The sequence below is a fragment of the Pogoniulus pusillus genome, chromosome 1 (assembly GCF_015220805.1).
Source record: "Pogoniulus pusillus isolate bPogPus1 chromosome 1, bPogPus1.pri, whole genome shotgun sequence".
NCBI classification, from domain to species: domain Eukaryota; kingdom Metazoa; phylum Chordata; class Aves; order Piciformes; family Lybiidae; genus Pogoniulus; species Pogoniulus pusillus.
In genome coordinates this window covers 23229419-23248950 of record NC_087264.1, presented here as the reverse complement: position 1 = coordinate 23248950, position 19532 = coordinate 23229419, and the positions used below count along the sequence as shown (strand labels likewise).

The following is a 19532-nucleotide window of genomic DNA, read 5'->3' as shown; positions in this document are numbered from 1 at the left end:
TGCCAAGTAGAATTCCATCATGGGATTGCATGGAAAACCAGAGCATGCTTCTTCTAGCCAGCATTCAGTATTGTGAAGAGAGAAAACCCCTGGCCTTTCTGGAAAGCTCTGCTAATCTGGAAACATCTTTCACATCCACCTAGTTCCAGCTACACACTGGAGTTGTGCAGCCCAAGCTTCACAGTGTGTCTCTTGCCTGGGGGCAAATCATCTCTCACTGAGATTTAAACATCTCCAAATCCCCATAATTAGAATCACAGAACCCTTTTGCTTGGAAAAAAACCTGGAAGATCATGGAGTCCAACCATTCTCCAGCTTCACCACAGCTGGTGCTACATCATGTCTCTCACCACCACATTTCTGTGTCTTTAGCTACAGTCTTCAGTTTCTTTGGTACAGTCTTACTCATGGAAAAGACTTAGAGTCACAAAATCATACAATTAGCCAGGTTGGAAGAGACCTCCAAGCTCAGCCAGTCCAACCTAGCACACAGCCCCACACAATCAACCAGACCATGGCACTAAGTGCCTCATCCAGGCTTGGCTTCAACACCTCCAGGGACGGCAATTCCACTACCTCCCTGGGCAGCCCATTCCAATGCCAATCACTCTCTCTGACAACAACTTCCTAACAACATCCAGCCTAGACCTGCCCTGGCACAGCTTGAGACTGTGTCCCCTTCTTCTGTTGCTGGGTGCCTGGCAGAAGAGACCAACCCCACCTGGCTACAGCCTCCCTTCAGGGAGTTGTAGACAGCAATGAGATCAGCCCTGGGCCTCCTCTTCTCCAAGCTAAACAACTCCAGCTACCTCAGCCTGTGCTGGTAGCAGAGGTTTTCCAGGCCCCTGATCATTTCCATGGTCCTCCTCCGGACCTGCTCCATCAGGTCCATGTCCTTCCTGTGTTTAGAGATCCAGAGCAGGACACAGCACTGCAGGTGGGATTTTACCAGAGCAAAGTGAGATAATCTCCTCTCTGGCTCTGCTGGCCACACTTTTGATGCAGCCCAGAATAACCATTGGCCTTCTGTGCTGCAAGTGCACACTGCCTGCTCATGTCCAGCTTCTCATCCACCACAACTCCCAATCCCTCCTCTGCAGGGCTGCTTTCTACCACCTCATCCTCCAGCCTTGAGTGACCTGATCTAGTGGGAGGTGTCCCTGCCTATGGCAGGGGATTAGAACTGGATGAGCTTTGAGGTCCCTTCCAACCTAGATCATTCTATGATTCTATGATAATGAAGATTGCTCTGATCCAGGTGCAGAACTCTGCAACTGGGTCTTGCTGAATCTCACAAGGTTCATCTGGGCCCACTTCTCCAGCTTGCTCAGGTCCCTCTGAATGACACCCCATCCCTCTGGTGTATCAGCAGCACCGTTCAGCTTGGAGTTATCTGCAGGCTTGCTGATGGTGCACTCAATCCCACTAAAAACATTAAACAGCATCGGTCCCAGCATGGGCCCTGGGGGACAGCACTTGTCACTGCTCTCCATCTGGGCTTCAAGCCATGGACCACTGCCCTCTGGATGCTCGCCTCCTGCTAGGAGCTGGAGCTGCTGGGGCAGGTATCCGAGAGGAGTACCTGATAGATCCCCCCACCCCTGGTTCCTCTGGGCAGCACCATGCGGTGCATGGAGCAGACAGCACCAGCTGGGCACTCAGGCCTGGCTGGCATCCATGTGGTGACATCAGCAGGTCAGGCTGTCACTAATTGAATTGTACCTGCGTGGCTTAATAAACAAAGAGCCCTCTCCACAACACAGCCATGTAATCCCTTAATTGGTGTGAGCACACGTCCCTCAGGAGGTGTCACAAATCCATCAGGGTGCCCCAAGCATGGCAGTGCTGAGCCTCAGCGATAAGGGGTGGCACAGGCTGGCGCTCGGCTCTGCTTCTCACCATGCAGCACCAGCACTGCTGCCATGGGCCACACAGCCACCACTAAGCAGGCAAGTCAGACCCTGTCCCCCAGCACTGAGAACCTCCACCACAGGCCAACTGCTCACCCCTGTGTGACTCCATTGCTGCACTGCACACCATGGAGCTGGTCCCAGGGCACAGCCATGGGTGTCCTTCCAGGCAAAACGGAGGCAGTGAGGGCTGCACCCTCTGGATCCACACACAGTCCATCAGACCTCAGCAATCCAAGTCTCACCTAACTCCCCAAACACACACAGTGAGGACAGCAGGCCCTCACCACCCATCACCTCACCCAAAAAACCCTCTCCTGCTGCACCACGCAACTTACTAACGCAAACTTAACCCAAGACTGCATCCACAAAGTGTGGCATGCTTAGGAAAGGTAGAGGAGCCCTGGCAGAGGGGTGACCATGCTCAGCAGAACCCCGGGTTGCATGCAGCTGTGCATGTAAACACCAGCACAGGACCACTCCTCTAGCATAAAAAAAAACACTCTCACATCTGGACCACAAGAGTGGTGGAGGGGTGAAAGGGATCTTCAGGCACTATCCAGTCCAATCCCCCTGCTAAAGCAGGGCTACCCACAGCAGGCTGCCCCAGATCGCAATGTCCAGGTGGATTTGGTATGTTTCCAGACAACCCTGGAGATGGCTCAGCACCAGTTTCAACCTTCACACTGTTGGCCAAAGCAGAGGCTGAGGAGGGGACAGGGTAATTCAGCTCAACAGGCACACTGCATGCCAGCTGTCTGCCATGATGCCCCACACCATGCCATGCTGCCCTAGGTGCCATCCACTTGTTGGAGAACAAATGCCATGCTGCAAGGATATGCCTGGATTGGAACTGCTGTGTCCAGCACTCCAGGAGGAACAAACCCTACCCTCAGGGCACCAACGACTCTGAGCTGTGTGATAACTGAAGCGCTGCTGCCCCTTCATGCTCCTCTTGTGTCCTTCACTTCTCCTCATCCCTCGGTAGAACTCAAAGCACATCACTGACCACCAGGGAACCCTCTGGGTACCCAATTCCACGAGTAGCCCCAGTTTCAGATGGCAATGAGGAGGGTCCAGCATCAGCACAGCATCCCCAGCCTCACACCTTGCTGGCCACAATTCTGCCCCTCATTGGGGTTGATAATGTATTGTTATTTGGGCTTTCCAAGATGTCACTTCCAACACTGCTGAGGTGCTGGAAGGTGTCCAGAGAAGGGCAACAAAGCTGGTGAAAGGCCTGGAACACAAACCCTATGAGGAGAGGCTGAGGGAGCTGGAGGTGTGCAGCCTGCAGAAGAGGAGGCTCAGGGCAGACCTCATTGCTGTCTGCAGCTACCTGAAGGGAGGCTGTAACCAGGTGGGGTTGGGCTCTGCTGCCAGGCAAGCAGCAACAGAACAGGGGACACAGCCTCAAGCTGTGCCAGGGCAGGTACAGGCTGGATGTTAGGAGGAAGCTGTTGGCAGAGAGAGTGATTGGCATTGGAATGGGCTGCCCGGGGAGGTGGTGCAGTCACCGTCCCTGGAAGTGTTGAAGCAAAGCCTGGCTGGGGCAGGGCACTTAGTGCCATGGTCTGGTTGCTTGGCCAGGGCTGGGTGCTAGGTTGGACTGGCTGAGCTTGGAGGTCTTTTCCAACCTGGCTGATTCTATGATTCTAAGAACAGAGGCAGAGGGCATCAGGCAGGCTCCTTTAATGCTGTTTAGGAGAAATTAAGCTTATTCAGCTCAGCTCTCCCTCGGCCCCAAGCAAGGCTGCAGAAGGCAGCGGCAGTGCCCGCCAGCAGCGTGGGCTGCGGTGCCCAGGCAGAGCTGCTGCCCATCACGCGGCCCGGCCGGGCACAGGCGGAGAGCATTTCCCTAAGCAGCTTACCCGGCGCTCATCTGCGCTGCGCCGCACAGTGCCACGCCAGAAAAGCTCCGTTTAAATCTATTCCCCTAATTTGTGCCTTCAGAAACAAATCCAGTCCTCTCCAGGAGCTGGCAGGCAGCTGCAGCCAGCCCCTGCTGACCTCCCCTGGCTTTTCCGGCGGTTATTTATCCTGTTCTCCTTTCCCTGAGCTGGGAAGGACGTGGGAATCGCCTCGGCCCTCAGAAGGTGTCTGCTGGTAGAACGTTTCTTAACTAAAGCAAGCGGAGCAGCTGCGTCCGACCCAGGGCGGCAATGGGCGATAAAGGACACAACAGAAACCTGAGCCCTGGGGGAAGCAACCTCCCGTACCCAGCAGTGCCACAAAACACAGGCTCACAGCATGGCAGGGGATGGAAGAGACCCAAAGAGATCATCCAGTCCAACCCCCCTGCCTCAGCAGGACAATGCTACCTAACACAGATCACACAGGAACACATCCAGATAGGTCTTGAAAGGCTCCAGAGAAGGAGACTCCACAACCTCTCTGGGCAGCCTGTGCCAGTGCTCTGGGACCCTTACAGGAAAGAAGTTCTCCCTTGTGTTGAGCTGGAACCTCCTGTGCTGCAGCTTCCATCCACTGCTGCTTGTCCTATCCCAGGGAGCAGTGAGCAGAGCCTGTCCCCCCCCCCTCCTGACCGCCAGCCCTCAGATGTTTATAAACATTGATTAAATCCCCTCTCAGTCTTCTCTTCTCCAGACTAAGCAGCCCCAGGTCACTCAGCCTCTCCTCATCAGGCAGTGCTCCAGTCCCCTCATCATCCTCATAGCCCTCTGCTGGACCCTCTCCAGCAGATCCCTGTCCCTCGTCAACTGGGGAGCCCAAAACTGAAGGCAGTACTCAAGGTGAGGTCTCACCAGGGCAAGGTAGAACCTCTCTTGATCTGCTGGACACAATCTTCCTAATACACCCCAGGATCCCACTGGTCCTCTTGGCCAGCAGGGCACATTGCTGCCCCATGGACGTTCACCAGCACTCCCAGATCCCTCTCCACAGGGCTGCTCTCCAGCAGACCACTTCCCAAATACTGTTTTTATTGAAGATGTAAAAGAACTTTTTATTTCTCTCTTTGAACCAACTCTGACACAAAGAGACAGATGATGGCTGTGGTTAATCAAAGACACAGAATCCCATGTCCACAGTTCAGGCTGGTGGAGCAGGAGTAGCTCCAAAGTGTGCTCTGTTTGCTCACCTACGGCCCAGCACCCAGCGTAGGGTGCAAGGGAGAGAGCAGCACCACCACATACAGAGTGACACACAGAATTAACCAGCTTGAAAAAGGAGGTTGGAGGATCATCGAGTCCAATCTGTCACCTAACCCTTCTCATTAACTAACCCATGGCACTAAGTGCCTCATGTAGCCTCCTCTGCAACACCTCCAGGGATGGGGACTCCACCACCTCCCAGGGCAGCTCATTCTAATGCCAATCATTCTTGCTGGGAAGAACTTCTTCCTAATGTTCAGCCTAAACCTGCCCTGGCACAGCTTGAGACTGTGTCCCCTTGTTCTATTGCTGCTTGCCTGGCAGCAGAGCCCAACCCCACCTGGCTACAGCCTCCCTTCAGTAAGTTGCAGACAGTAATAAGGTCTCCCCCGAGCCTTCACTTCTGCAGGCTGAACAGCCCCAGCTCCCTAACTCAACACCCAAAGCATCCCCAGCCCCAGCACCTGCCTTGGGCACTTGGCTAAAGTGTCACAGGGGATGAACACAGAGGCCACCTCTGCCCCATGCACACTGACACCCTGCAGCTCCAGGGGCTTCAGGACAGGAGAAGCAGAGGTGGGCAGCAGTCAGATCTGCTCTCAGGGATCCCTGAGTTCAAGCATTACCCCAGCACTGCCACATCACCACTAAACCATGCCCCTCAGCACCGCATCTCTATGGCTCTGAAACCCCTCCAGGGATGGGGAATCCAGCACTGCCCTGGGCAGCCTGGGCTAGGCCTCAACAACCCTTTTGGGGAAGAAACTGTTCCTCATGCCCAGCCTAAACCTCCCCCAGTGTATAGAATCATAGAATGGCTTAGGTTGGAAGGAACTCCAAGGATCACTCAGTTCCAACACCTTGCCACAGGCAGGGACACCTCCCACTAGAACAGGTCACTCAAGGCCTCATCCATCCTGGCCTTGAACACCTCCAGGGAGGTTGTGGAGCACAGATCAAAGATCCCATTCTGTGCTTCTGTGCTCCACAACCTCCCTGGGCAACCTGTGCCAGTGTCTCACCACCCTCACTGCAAACAACTTCTTCCTAACATCCACTTTCAATCTCCCCTCTGCACTTTAAACCCATTCTGCCTCATCCTGTCCCTCCCCAGCCGTCTTGTAAGCCCCCCTTAGGTACTGGAAGGCTACCATAAGGTCCCTACTGTAAATGTTATGTGAGGCCATTCCCTCTTCTCTAATAGCTTTGTTACTAGAAAGAAGAGACCAACTCCTTCCTGGCTCCAAGCTCCTTGTGGGCAGTTGTAGAAAGCCAGAAGGTCTCCCCTCAGCCTCCTCTTCTCCAGGATGAACAACCCCAGTTCCCTCAGTGCCTCCTCACCAGACCTGTTCTCCAGACCCTTCCCCAGGTTTGTTGCCTTTCTCTGGACATGCTCCAGCCCCTCAATGTTCTGCCCATCAGGGCAGGCCACCCACAGTCACCACTCAGGGTACATGCCAGTACATTGCACCACCCTGCTCCTGGTCATAGCATCACAGAATGCCAGGGGCTGGGAGGGACCTCCAAAGCTCATCCACTCCAACCCCCCTGCCACAGCAGCACCTCCTAGACCAGATCACACAGGAACACATCCAGTCAGGTTTGGAATATCTCCAGAGAGGGAGACTCCACGACCCCACTGGGCAGCCTGGTCCATTGCTCTGTCACCCCCACAGTGGGCAAGCTGAGGACCACAGCAGGATGCCTCCAGACTCCACATTAATGACCAACAATCACTGAAGACCATCACACATCCCACAGAGAAACACAAACCTCTTCCTAAGCTGGCAGCCACCATAGACATGTGCTTTACCTCAAACCTCCCCCCAGAGGCACCAAGCATTGTCAGGGTTTTATGTCCTGTGGAATTTTGAAGAGCCAAGTGTTTTTACAGCAAGCACAACTCCACCGCTGCTCCCAGGAGCTCTCCCATGATGAGGGATGTCAGAGAAGGCCTCGTGCACCACAGAGCAATGACACAGCTGAGAGGGCACTGAGCACAGCACATCCCCAGGCACTTGCACAGTCCCACCACTTCAGAGGCATCACCCACTTATGTAGTCAAGTCTACAGAGGCAAGTTACATGCCAGCCTGGGAGGACCAGTTCTGGGCACCTCAATTCAAGAGACATGTTTAGGTACTGGAGCATGTCCAGAGAAGGGCAGCGAGGCTGGGGAGGGACCTGGAGCACAGCTCTGTGAGGAGAGATTGAGGGAGCTGGGGGTGTGCAGCCTGCAGAAGAGGAGGCTCAGGGCAGACCTCATTGCTCTCTACAGCTACCTGAAAGGAGGCTGTAACCAGGTGGGGTTGGGCTCTTCTGCCAGGCAAGCAGCAACAGAAGAAGGGGACACAGTCTCAAGTTGTGCCAGGGCAGGTCTAGGCTGGATGTTAGGAGGAAGTTGTTGGCAGAGAGAGTGATTGGCATTGGAATGGGCTGCCCAGGGAGGTGGTGGAGTCACTGTCCCTAGAGATGTTGAAGCAAAGCCTGGATGAGGCACTTAGTGCCATGGTCTGGTTGACTGGCTAGGGCTGGGTGATAGGCTGGACTGGATGAGCTTGGAGGGCTCTTCCAATCTGCTTGATTCATAGAATCATAGAATGTCAGGGGCTGGAAAGGACTTCCAAAGCTCATCCACTCCAAGCCCCCTGCCACAGCAGGATCTCCTACACCAGATCACACAGGAACACATCCAGGCAGTCCTTGAATATCTCCAGAGAGGGAGACTCCACAACCTCCCTGGGCAGCCTCTTCCAGTGTTCTGTCACCCTCACAGAGAAAAAAATTGCTCATCATGTTTAAATGAAACTTCCTATGCCTCAGCTTCCACCCACTGCCCCTTGTCCTGGCACTGGGCATCACTGAGTAGAGCCTGATTCTGTGATCGTACTGCCCATGAGCTGGGCCCTCAACAAGGACGTAGGGAATCAGGGAGCCATCCTCTCAGCTCCTGCAACAGTTTGAAACACCTCCAGTGGGTGCTACACCACAGCCAGCACTGGAGGTACAGGAGCTGTGCCCTGCAGCACTGATGTTTTTATTCAACTACTGAAGCACTGAAAAACAAAACCCAACACACTGCTTTATGCAACCAGGGGAAGGAAAAATATATTGATCTGCTGCTTCTAATTGCAAAGCCAGTGGCATTCAGGGCACTGCCACTCCCCTGACAAGGCTGCCACTGGCATGCAGCCCCCCACCAGCATGCCTGCAGAGCAGCGAGCTGTACTCAAAGCAGCCCCAGCCCTGGCTGAGCCTCATCTGGCCAGTCAAGAGCTGCAGCTTGGAGCCTGATCCTGGCCCAGCAGACCTGCACTGCTGCTGCCAGGCTCTGGTGGGGCTGAGATGTGAGGCTGAAGCACAGGAGGAGCCCTGAACAGACTGCCCCCAGCAAACAGCTTTGCAGGGCACGACAGAGCTGAATCAGGGCTGAGAAAAGGCTGCCTGTGACAGGCAGTACCCAGCAGAGCCACCGAGCCACAGCTGAGAGGCCAACAAACCCTCTGCTTCCACAGAGCCCCTCCAAGCAGGCTCTGCGTAGAGCACTGAAGAGCACCCTGGGGCAAACATGAACACCATGGCTCATGGCACTCCAGCAGGGCTGGACATGCCCCTCCTTGCTGGGCAGGGGATGCATTGAGGGGTGAACTCCTAACTCTGGCACTAGCAGGGCTGGACATGCCCCTCCTTGCTGGGCAGGGGATGCATTGAGGGGTGAACTCCTAACTCTGGCACTAGCAGGGCTGGACATGCCCCTCCTTGCTGGGCAGGGGATGCATTGAGGGGTGAACTCCTAACTCTGGCGCTAGCAGGGCTGGACATGCCCCTCCTTGCTGGGCAGGGGATGCATTGAGGGGTGAACTCCTAGCAGCGCACCACAAAAAAGAGACCAGCACCTTCATCTTGACACACAACCCTTGGATATTTATGGACTTAAGAAGATGTCTTTGCAAGACTAAACAGCCCCAGTGCTCTGTCTCTCTTCACAAGAGAGTGCCCTAGACTCTTTCCAGCAGGTCCCTGCCTCTCTTGAATTGGAGAGCCCAAAACTGGACACAGTATTCCAGCTGTGGTCTCGCCAGGGCAGAGCAGAGGGGCAGAAGAACCTCCCTCAACCTGCTGGACACTTCTCAATGCACACCAGTGCAGCACCTCTTGGTGCTGTTCAAGAAACAGCTTCTCATATCCTGGGAGCAGCAGCATTGTCACCAGGGTACTGAAAACAGATCTGGGGACTTCCTCTAGGTGTGACATTTTCTAGCCTGTTTTTTTTCTTCCTTGCGCATCTGCTTTATAGTCTGTCCTACTGCTGTGGGAGGTACACGGCTGCCCCAGCTCACTGCTGTGGGCTCCTGGGTCAAGTTCAGACCTCTTGCTTCCCTGTCCTCCTTGGCCAAGCACAGGGAGTAGGCAGCACAAAGGGATTAGAGATAAATACCCAGAGAGCATCAGACACCTGGCAACATAGTGATGCCAAGGCAATGAAAACTGAAGTGTCTCATCTGTCTCCAACCCCAAAGGAGTCCAACATGATCCTGACAGGGAAGTCTAAACAAAATCTTCAGAGTTAAAAAAAAATACCTATTCCACCTTAAAAGTACAGCTAGCAGATCACATGCTTCATGTAAATGCTTTGTTAAGAGAGAAGTCACAGTGAGAAACTTCATCTAGAAGAGCATCCTGCGAAGCAAGACATTGGACAGGGGATTTGCAGCCCCACTGCTGGCCACAGGCTAAGCAATTAGAGAGGCATTCAGCCAGGTTCCCAAGATGGCCTGCAAAAAGCCAGCTGACAAACCACCTTCTGCATTGCTCAGCCTGCTTGGAGCAAATATACTTTGTAGAGCTATTTACTGCACAGGGACAGGAGAGCAGCCGCCCAGTCTGCATCCCAGCCGGCTGCCCCAAGGCAGGAGCCCCTCAGACACTGCAGAGCCCCCCACTAAAGAATGGGATAGTTCAGCTGTGACAGCAGCTGCCATGCAAATCCATGCCAACAGCCCCTGGCAGGGCACGGATCCCAGCACCACACCATGCCACCATGCTATGTACCTCTGGTTCATGGCGCTCAGACCCAGGGGCCAGAAGCATAGCTTGGGTGAACTGCACCTGTCCTTGGGCTACTTTAGGCATGCAGCCACCCAGCTCAAAGAGATCCTCTGAGAGCTCCCCTTCACCCTCTCCTCACCTCTCTCTTCCTCTGGGAATACCAACTCCTCTCTTTCCTCTGTAGCCTCTCAGTTCTCCAAGAACCCTCAGAGAGCCACCACAGAAAACAAAACAATCACTGCTATTTCAGAGAATTACAGAGTCAACCCGGTTGGAAGAGACCTTAAGAGCCTCTTTGGCCACAGCAGCCCCAAGCAGCACTACAGGCTGGGGTGGCTGGAGAGTAGCCAGGCAGAGAGGGACCTGGGGGTACTGGCAGATAGTAGGCTGATACTGATAGTGGCTGCAGGCCACTCCTATCACCACCAGAGCTCAGTGAGGGACCCTGTTTGCTACCTGGGAACACCTCAGAGGTCTCCATACCTTCTCAGGAGCTCAAACCCTTCACTAGCCCCAGAGAAATGCAGACACAGACACAGGCTCACTCCTCTTCAGCAGGGGTATGTGGGAATACTTATGATCACCTAGAATTCAGGCACCATCTTTCACCCCTGGGTCAGTAATGCCATGTCCAAGACACAGCCTGGACAGCCATTATCAGACCAGCACAGAGTGAGCTCCTGCTCAAACCAGCTCCATCATGAGTAATTCCCCACTGAGACCCACAGCAGTACAGGAATGAAGCACTGACTTCATCCATGGAGAATGCTGCTCCCTCTTCTCTGAATCCATGCAGGATGAGACTCACCTCAGAGCTCCTCCAGGATGGGCCACATGGCAGGAACACCCAAACCAAAGACACCTGCCAGCTCCCCAGCCTCCCACATCTCCCCAGTAAATGAGAAGCTACTTCTTCAAGATTTGTCATTTTGTTTTCAAAACAATGTCTCAAACTTGGGGGTACCAGAAGGTGTATCTGACTAATTAGAAGCAAATGTTTCTGGTTTGTTGTGAAGTGCACCATTACTTGAACACACACTTAAAATCATAGAATCAACCAGGTTGGAAGAGACCTCCAAGATCACCCAGTCCAACCGAGCATCCAGCCCTAGCCAATCAACCAGATCATGGCACTAAGAATTAATCACAGAATTAACCAGGTTGGAAAAAACCTCTGGGATCACCCAATCCAACTTATCATCTAATACCTTCTGATTAACTAACCCATGGCACTAAGTACCACATCCAGTCTCCTTTTAAACACCTCCAAGGATGGTACCTCCACCACCTCCCTGGGCAGCCCATTCCAATGCCAATCACTCTCTCTGACAACAACTTCCTAACAACATCCAGCCTAGACCTGCCCTGGCACAACTTGAGGCTGTGTCTCCTTGTTCTGGTGTTGGGTGCCTGGCAGAAGAGACCAACCCCACCTGGCTACAGCCTCCCTTCAGGTAGTTGTAGACAGCAATGAGCTCTGCCCTGAACCTCCTCTTCTGCAGGCTGCACACCCCCAGCTCCCTCAGCCTCTCCTCACAGGGCTGTGCTCCAGGTCCATCCCCAGCCTTGCTGCCCTTCTCTGGACACCTTCTAGCACCTCAACATCTCTCTGCAATTGAGGAGCCCAGAGCTGGATACAGCACTCCAGGGGTGGCCTGAGCAGTGCTGAGCACAGAGGCAGAAGAACCTCCCTTGTCCTGCTGCCCACACTGCTCCTGAGCCAGCCCAGGATGCCATTGGCTCTCCTGCCCACCTGGGCACACTGCTGCCTCATCTTCAGCTATTATCCTCATCTTCAGCTACTATCTACCCCCAGGTCCCTCTCTGCCTGGCTGCTCTCAGCCACTCTGTCCCCAGCCTGTAGTGCTACTTGGGGTTGTTGTGACCAAAGCGCAGAACCCTGCACTTGGCCTTGTTCAGTCTCATCCCATTGGCCTCTGCCCACCCATCCATCCAGCCTGTCTAGGTTCCTCTGCAGGGCTCTCCTACCCTCCAACAGCTCCACACCTGCTCCTAGCTTGGTGTCATCTGCAAACTTACTGATGTCCCCTGGTCCAGATCATCAGTAATGATACTGAACACTGCACACCCAGCACTAAACCCCTACCCGGCACACAACCCTCTCCTGCCATCACAGTGTGCCCATCTGTGCAAGGCTGCCTGTGTCTTGATCCTCTGGCTTCCCATGAGCTGCATCTAAACTACTTGGCCTTGTTCAATCTCAACCCACTTCTAGAAAGAGTGGTTCATTCACAAGCAACATAACCTGACGCTGGTGTGGATTTGGCTTTGCAGGCTGGAGCACATCTCCATGCTTCTGTTCAATCACATTTCTCCCTGCTGCCCATCTCTTTGTGGAAAAAGTATTTTCTTGACACCCAAAGCATTTCAGGTAGCTGCCTCAAGAATAGGCTTTATTTAAAACACACAGAGAGTCTCCTCCTAGCAGAAAACTCATCAGATAGTGTCAGCAAGCACATTTTAATAGCAAGACATTGAAAAGTAATTTTACTACTAGCTAGAAAAGTCTGAAGACTGCAGAGGATATATTTAGCTGGGTATAAATAGACAACACTCAGTACTGTCTGGTCAGGGGAGTACAAATCTTCCCTAATGCATGGAGTACGCCTGGCCCGGAATGCTTCAGCAGCACTTAGAGAAGCCTCTCCCACTTGGCCAGGGTTCTGCAGCCCGCTAATAGCAAAGCCATTAGAATGATCTTCTGAAGCAACTGCTTGCTCAGAGAATACTCAAAAGCTGGCTCTGTAAAACCAGCCTGGTACCACATCTGAAAGCAGAGCAGTATTGATAAGCAATGGAAAGCCATTAGCTCCCCAGTGCCTGAAACATCCCCACGTGCCCCTGGCATGGATGAGCCCTGCAGACACCTCAGGGTGCTCCATCTTCACAGGGTACTTGCAGGAGCTCTTTGCTTGCCAAGCCTGGCCTCTGCATCTCCTCAGCTCTGGGGCAATAAACCACACTCTGAGACACTGCGTGGCAGCAGTCCACAGGAGATCTGTTTGGGACAGATCTGGTTCCTTCTCACCAGTGCTCTGTCATGTTCCTTATTGGGTTCCCTCACTTTGTCCCCTACACTCATCCAGTTGGTTCTGGGGCTGGGCAGTTGTCCTTTACCCTTTTGTGTTTGTCTTTGACCACAGCCTGTCACCACTCATGTCTTTAGTGGCAAACAAGAGTCTCTCCAGACAATGAGTTGTAGGAGGTGTTCAAACCAAGCCCCTAGGAAGACACCCTGCACAATGCTCCACCATGGAGCCCAGTCTTTCTGCTGGGACCAAGGCAGAAGCCCTCAGCCCACCAGCTCTCACTGGGACAGGACAGTTTGGAGTCCACCTCTGCACATGGTCTGGTGAACAGGTGAACCTGGTCAACTGCGAGTCCCCAGTAGGCACCTGAAGCGCATGTGGTTTACTTCCACTGGCTGCACTGCCACGACCAAACCAGTAATTGCTCTTCCTGAAAGCAGAAAGGCAAGCTCATGTAGCAGGAGAAGATTCTGGTGAGCCTTGCAACTCAAGGCCTAGCTGGCAAGCTCCAGCACGCATTTTGATACAGCCACACGCATTTAAATGCATTTATTATGCATTTAAACAAATGCACAATCCCCCGAGTGCAGTGTATACTTAGAAATGGAGATGGGGAAGGTGTTGGGCACTGAGAACACTTGGGCTCTGCTATGGCTCTTTGTGCAGCATCAAACCCAACTCCTGGATCAGCAGTAAGGTCACTGCAGCCTGCTCTGGAGCCCACTAATCAGAGTTCCACTGCCAGGACACACTGCAGTGTCACCATGAAGCCTGGGGATAGCACTGAGGTGAAGCCCATGCATAATTGTATAGTCCACAGCACCTGTGGGCTGTCTCTGGGGCCCACCCAGAGCTCCCAGAGCAGTATAAGCCCATGCAGTCCTGCACAGCCCATCTGGGGCTGCCCAGGTGCACCAGGGCACAGCCTCACCCTATGACAGCAAAACTTGTCCCAGCACATCCTGTCCACTTGGGCAGTATTGCACTGTGCTCCTGGACACCTCCACAGACAGGATGGGTGCTGCCAGAGCCAGGCAAAGCCCTCCACACAGACCCATATGGTGACCAAAACAGGTCAAGAGACCATCCCACTAGTCTGCTGGTTGGCTGGGATGACCTGACCAGGCCTGGCCGCATCAGCTCCCACCCGAAGATGCTTAGAAGGAGCCAACAACCTGCTGCTAAGGGAACATGTGAAGGGTGAGCATGCGTGGGAACAGTCACTCTTGCCAGCACGATGGCCAAGGTAGAGGGCTCCTGGCTTGTCCAGCTCTATGACAGCCAGCTGGAGGCTATCAAAGGCTGGGTTGCAGGTCTTCAGCTTCCCATGTCTGTCTGGGGGGCTGAGGAGGTCACGTTCACAGCCACAGCTGAGACCAACACAGCATTCTGCTCTGGACATGGAGCACGGTGAAGAGCAGCCCCTGCCCCAGGGACAAGACTGGGGAGAAGGCAGAGGTGCAGGGTGGCAGCACCACGGCCGACAGTGCCACAGCTGGCAGCAAGGGTGGGCACTGCTCACACTGGCTCTCACGGCAGCTGTCTCCGAGGCAGCAGCGCTGAGGAGCTATCCCTGGTGCCACCAGCCCAGACGTGCCCGGGCACTCCGAGCCGGGCCGTGCCCACTCCGCTGCCGGGAGCCAGGCCGTCGGTGTGCTCCCAACGTCAACATGGCTGCGAGGCTTCCCGGCTCCGCCACAGCCGCTGCCATCGCCCCTAACGGGAACCTTCCCGCAGGAGAACGCAGCTCATCTTGCCCTACATTTGCCTTCCTGCGAAGTGCTCACTACTGACAGCAGAAGGGAAGGGAGAGCCGCGTACCCCATCGCGGGATGTCGGGGACGCAGCAGCTCCCCAGGACAGAGGAGACCGGGAAGAGGCGTGTGCCCGGCCAGGGGTCCGCCGGGGCGGCCGCTAGGGGGTCCAGAGCTGCAGGACGCGGAGCCGCGGACCACCCGGTCCCCACGGAGTAGCTCCGCATCCCGCATGGCCGGGGAGTCGACCGCGGCTCCGACCCCGCGAGAGCTCGAAGGCTGGCTCTGCGCACAGCCCCGGCCCCGGGGCGGCATCGCCCGGGCACACGCAGCGCCGCCCGCGCCTCGCCCCGCCGCAGCGGCACCGTGGGCAGAGAACGCGATGCCGCGGACGGCCGTGCCGCGCTCCCGCCCAGGACCCGGCCCGGCCGTGCCGGCGTTCCCCGGTCGGCGGCGGCAGCAGCACAGCGGCTGACGAGGGTTGGGGGGAGGCGGCGGCCGCGGCAGCACACGCGGCCCTGCAGCACCCCCGGTACGGGTGGCCGCCGGCGCCGTCCCGCGGGCAGCAGCGGCAGCGCGGGCCGGCCCGTCCGCGGGGCACCCGCCCCGCCGCGCAGCCTCCGCGCCGCTTCGCGCACCCCGCGGCCGCCGCCCTCTCGGGAGGGGCGTCCCGGTACCGCCGCCGCCCCCGTGCCGGTGCCGCGGCTAGCGCTGCCCGGGACCCCGCCGCCCTCCTTGTACCCCCCCTCCCGCGCCCCGCGGGCTGCAATGCAGATGGGGCCGGGCGCGGCACCCCCACCCCCTCCCCTCCACCCCCGCCATTACCTGGCGCCTCCCGGGGAAGGACGGCGTCCGGAGCACTTCCCCTGCAGGTGCGGCCGAGCTGCGGCGGGGTGCGGGCCGTGGCGGCGGGCAGGCTGGCCGCCTCTCCGCCCTGTGCCGGCGCTCACCAGCCGCATCCTAGAGCGGCTCGGCGGCGGCCCGCGGCCGGGGCGGGCAGGGCAGCCCGCTCGGACGGCCCCATGCGACTGAGCGGCGGCGCGGCGGGCGGCGGGCAGCGCACATGCACACACGCACGGGCGGCGGCGGGCGGGAGGCGGGGGCGCGGCGCGGGGCACGCAGCGGCGCAGCCCCGGGAGCCCGCTCGCATCGCCCCGCCGCGGGCAGCCGGCCCCGCGCCCGCCAGCCGCTGACCTTGCCGTGTACCTGCGCCGGGCAATCCTTCTTGCTAGTGCTGCCGGCTCCGCGCCGCCGAGGCGGAATCCTGCGCGCCGGGGGAACCGGCGAAGGAGCGGACAGACGAACGAACGGACGGACAAGGGAATGCTTGGGGGGGGGGGGGGGCGGAGGGGCGGCTACAGAGGAGCGGGTGGCGGTGGGGCCATGAGGCTCGGCGCTCAGGCGGGGAAGCAGCCGCGGCGGCGGTGGGGGCTGCGGCGGGGCAGGGCGGGGTGCTCGGTGCCCGCAGCTCGCCCCGCCGCGGCGGCTGCTGCGCCCATTCTCCGCGCCGCCGGATGCCGCCCGGCCCCGGGCCGCCGCGCCGCTCGCTGCAGCATGGAGGCAGCCGCCGCCTCCCCCGCGCCGGGGCGGGCCGGAGCAGCCCGGCGCCTCCCCGCCCCGCCGCACGCACGGCTGAGCCGCAGCCGCCCGGCCGCCGCGCAGACGTGCCGCCGGGCCGCCCCCCGCCGCGCCGGGCACCGGGCTGCGCTCCGCCGGACGGGGAATGGCACTGGGGAGAAAGCACTGGGCTGCGCTTCGCCGGGCGGGGACCGGGCATGGGAACCGACACGGGCACCAGCATGGACAGGGCTATCAGCATGGACACACCTTCGCCTGCCCCGCCACGCCCGGGCCGGGCTGCGGTGACGGGGACCGAGCGATCCTCGGAGCTCTCCAAGCATCCCTCCGCCAGGAGTTCCGTAGGGATCAGCGCCGGGGCGGGCAGGACGCTGCTCCGGACGGGGGACGGTGCGAGTGCGCTCGGCTTTGACCTGCTTCTTTATCCCGCAAGCGCAGAACCGAGACGGCGGCGACAGGAGCGGACACGGGGCAGGGAGAGGGGGGCTCGACTTTGCCCTGTACGGCGGTGGAGCGGCTGCTGCGCACCTCCTGCGTGCGCCTTCTCTTGCACTCTGACCGTGCCCTGCCTGCAGCCTGCCTGGCCTCGGGGCGCCTGATCCCAGACTCCCGCCTTGCAGAATCTGTGAGAGCCGTGGAGATGTGCAAGTCGCTGTCTTTCCCCAGGGATCCCGGACGGGAGGACGGACCCTTCCATGCTGCCTGATGCCTTTCTCGGATGCTCTTTTGTGGGAAGATATTGGTGATGTGGAAGCACCCGAAGCAGAGGAACAGTGCCCTCAGAGCCTTAAAGAAGAGCTGAAGGACCTTGGCCTGGGGGGACGTGTCGACATCCACCCTGGTAATGGGCCCCATCTCTTCAGACACCCTCCCTGCATCTGTGGGGTACCCAGGTCTGCCCAGCTGCCAGCACAAACACTCAGGATGGTTTCTGTTGCTGGAGAAATGCATTAGGCATAGAGAAAAGCTCAGCGACTGCTCAGAGGGATGCTGCTGGGATACACTGGTGCTTTGCTGGGATACACGTGTAGGGAGCCCCATCCCAGGAAGAAGATGCAGTGACAGTCCTTGCTGACCCTGTGCAGAAGATATTTGTGCCTCAGGATGCAAAGTCTGGTCTCAGTATGGGTGAGAAAAGGGAACACTGTAGTGCTCCCGTGAGACCTCTCCTTGCAAACTCCAAGGTGGGAAGGGAGTTTGGGTTTGTGTTCTCCACAGAAGCCGGTGACCCTGGTCTAAGGACAAAGACACCTTCCAGAGCAGCAGCCACCCTCTGCCCTTCTGACTACCTCTGGCACAGCCCAGGGCCTGCCAGCCAGACTGGGGCTCCTAGATTAGTGCTCGTCTCCAGTCCCAGCTGCCGTGTCAAAGAGCTGGTTTGGGACATCAGAGGCATAGAGGTTGGAGTGGCGGTGAGGGTGGGGAACAAGCATGAATCTCCTGCTGCCCTGAGGGAGCATGCATGTCATTGAGCTGATTGTGCCAAGGTTGTCTCTGTACTTCCTCATGCGTAGTTGTAGCTAGGTTGTCCTCAGAACCTGAAGAAGGTCTTGTGCTCAGCCATGATTCAGCTCCCATGATGTGTTTTCCTCTGGAGAGAGTGGAGAGAGCAAAAGATGCTCTGTAGTACAATCTCTGTTACCTTGGCTGATGTCTTCCAGACCAGACAGCCTTCCTAGGCTCCACGTGCCAGAATTTGCTGCCCAGGGGGCCAGATGAATGGTGGGATGGTGGCACCAGCTGTGTGGCTGGCATGAGTAACAAGCAAGTGCCTGGGATGGCTTCCCTGGGGAAAGGGAGATGGCAAAGCCCAGGGGAAACTCAGTGGAAGCTTGTGCATGGAGTCTTTTATGTACCTGAGGCTACCTTGGTTTGCTACCAACCAGCTACAAACACCCTATGAGGACTGGCTCAGGACCATTCTGAACTGGTCATACCAAATCCCAGAAACTCTTGCACACAGCTATAGCAATATCCTAGACTTCCTGAGCAGGATCTGCAGCAGCTTTTTGCCATGTTGGATGTGGTACTGAAATGGCAGCATTGCCTTGTTAACATACCCAAGGGAAATCTGCTGTTCCCTGGAGCATGCAGGCTGTGGATGCACTAGGGAAGTTCTCTTCCTGATGAGTAAGAGGGACAGACAGTCCATTAGGGCACAGCTGTTTGCCATGGTGGCTCCGACTTGGAGTACTCACAACATGTCTCTTCCACCCCCCTTTTTGCTGGGCTGCCTTCCCAGGGCAGCAGCAGTGCTGATGCAGGGGGCTTGGTTTGGAAGCAGGGCAGCCCCCAAAGCATTGAGATGCTCTTTGCTGTGATCTGCTTGCAGAAAGCAAGCTGCTGCAGCTACTGCTGCTCATGTGTGACCACAGACTCTGGGTCTGGAGGATCCAGAGACCTGTGGTTACCTGGAGACTTGCCTTCAGCTCAGCTTCTCAGTGGGTGATGCTGCTGGGCACCCTGGCTCTGGACACTGGCCAGAGAGACAACATGTGACTGTTATGCTGTTGCCGGTCTTGTACAGATGTTGCCCTTCCCCTGGTGTGGTCTCTCTCCTTAGCATGCTCCTGGCTGTCCAGTGGCATCATGGAGGGTGTCTGTGTCTGAGCACTCCCTTCAGTGCCCACAGCCAAGCTATTCTGGGAAAGACCTGGGACGGGGAGGTCTGAATCTAGGAAGCCACAGCGTGGCACCCCACGGATGGTGCCAGCCTGCCTGGCCCCAGGTCTGAGGATGCTCAGGATTACTCAGCTGAGCCCCTGCATAACCCTGGCCAAGACCTGCCCTGCCTTGAGGCCCCCTCACTCCCACTGGGGCTTAAGCCCCACATACCTCACCCATTACCTCCCTAACCACAGCCTTACTGGGAGCTGGGAGTCGTCTCTCCCCCCCAGCCTCCAAGCACATCATTGATGCCTTTCTCCTGGCAGAGTGAGTAACTCCCTCACCTAAAATCTTTCCTCCCTCATAGGTACCATTTTAAAGTGATTTCATAGTTTCTTTTTTTTGACTGAAAAAAAAAGGCAAAGAGAGCTTCCTGGGGAAAGAGCTTTGCACAAATAAGGCACAGAGCTGC

At 56.8% G+C, this 19532-nt stretch overlaps 1 protein-coding gene across 2 annotated transcripts in view; it reads right to left on the bottom strand.

Moving 5' to 3' along the window:
• LOC135175674 (leucine-rich repeat and fibronectin type-III domain-containing protein 5) overlaps positions 1-15877 on the bottom strand; it is a 56073-nt gene extending 40196 nt beyond the window's left edge. Inside the window, exon 1 of one of the 2 annotated variants that reach the window (XM_064144010.1) lies at positions 15701-15877. The gene's annotated coding sequence lies outside the window, so the exon portion shown is untranslated. The remainder of the gene's footprint in view (positions 1-15700) is intronic. The other variant, XM_064144018.1, reaches the window with a different exon arrangement.
• Positions 15878-19532: the final 3655 nt, after the last annotated feature.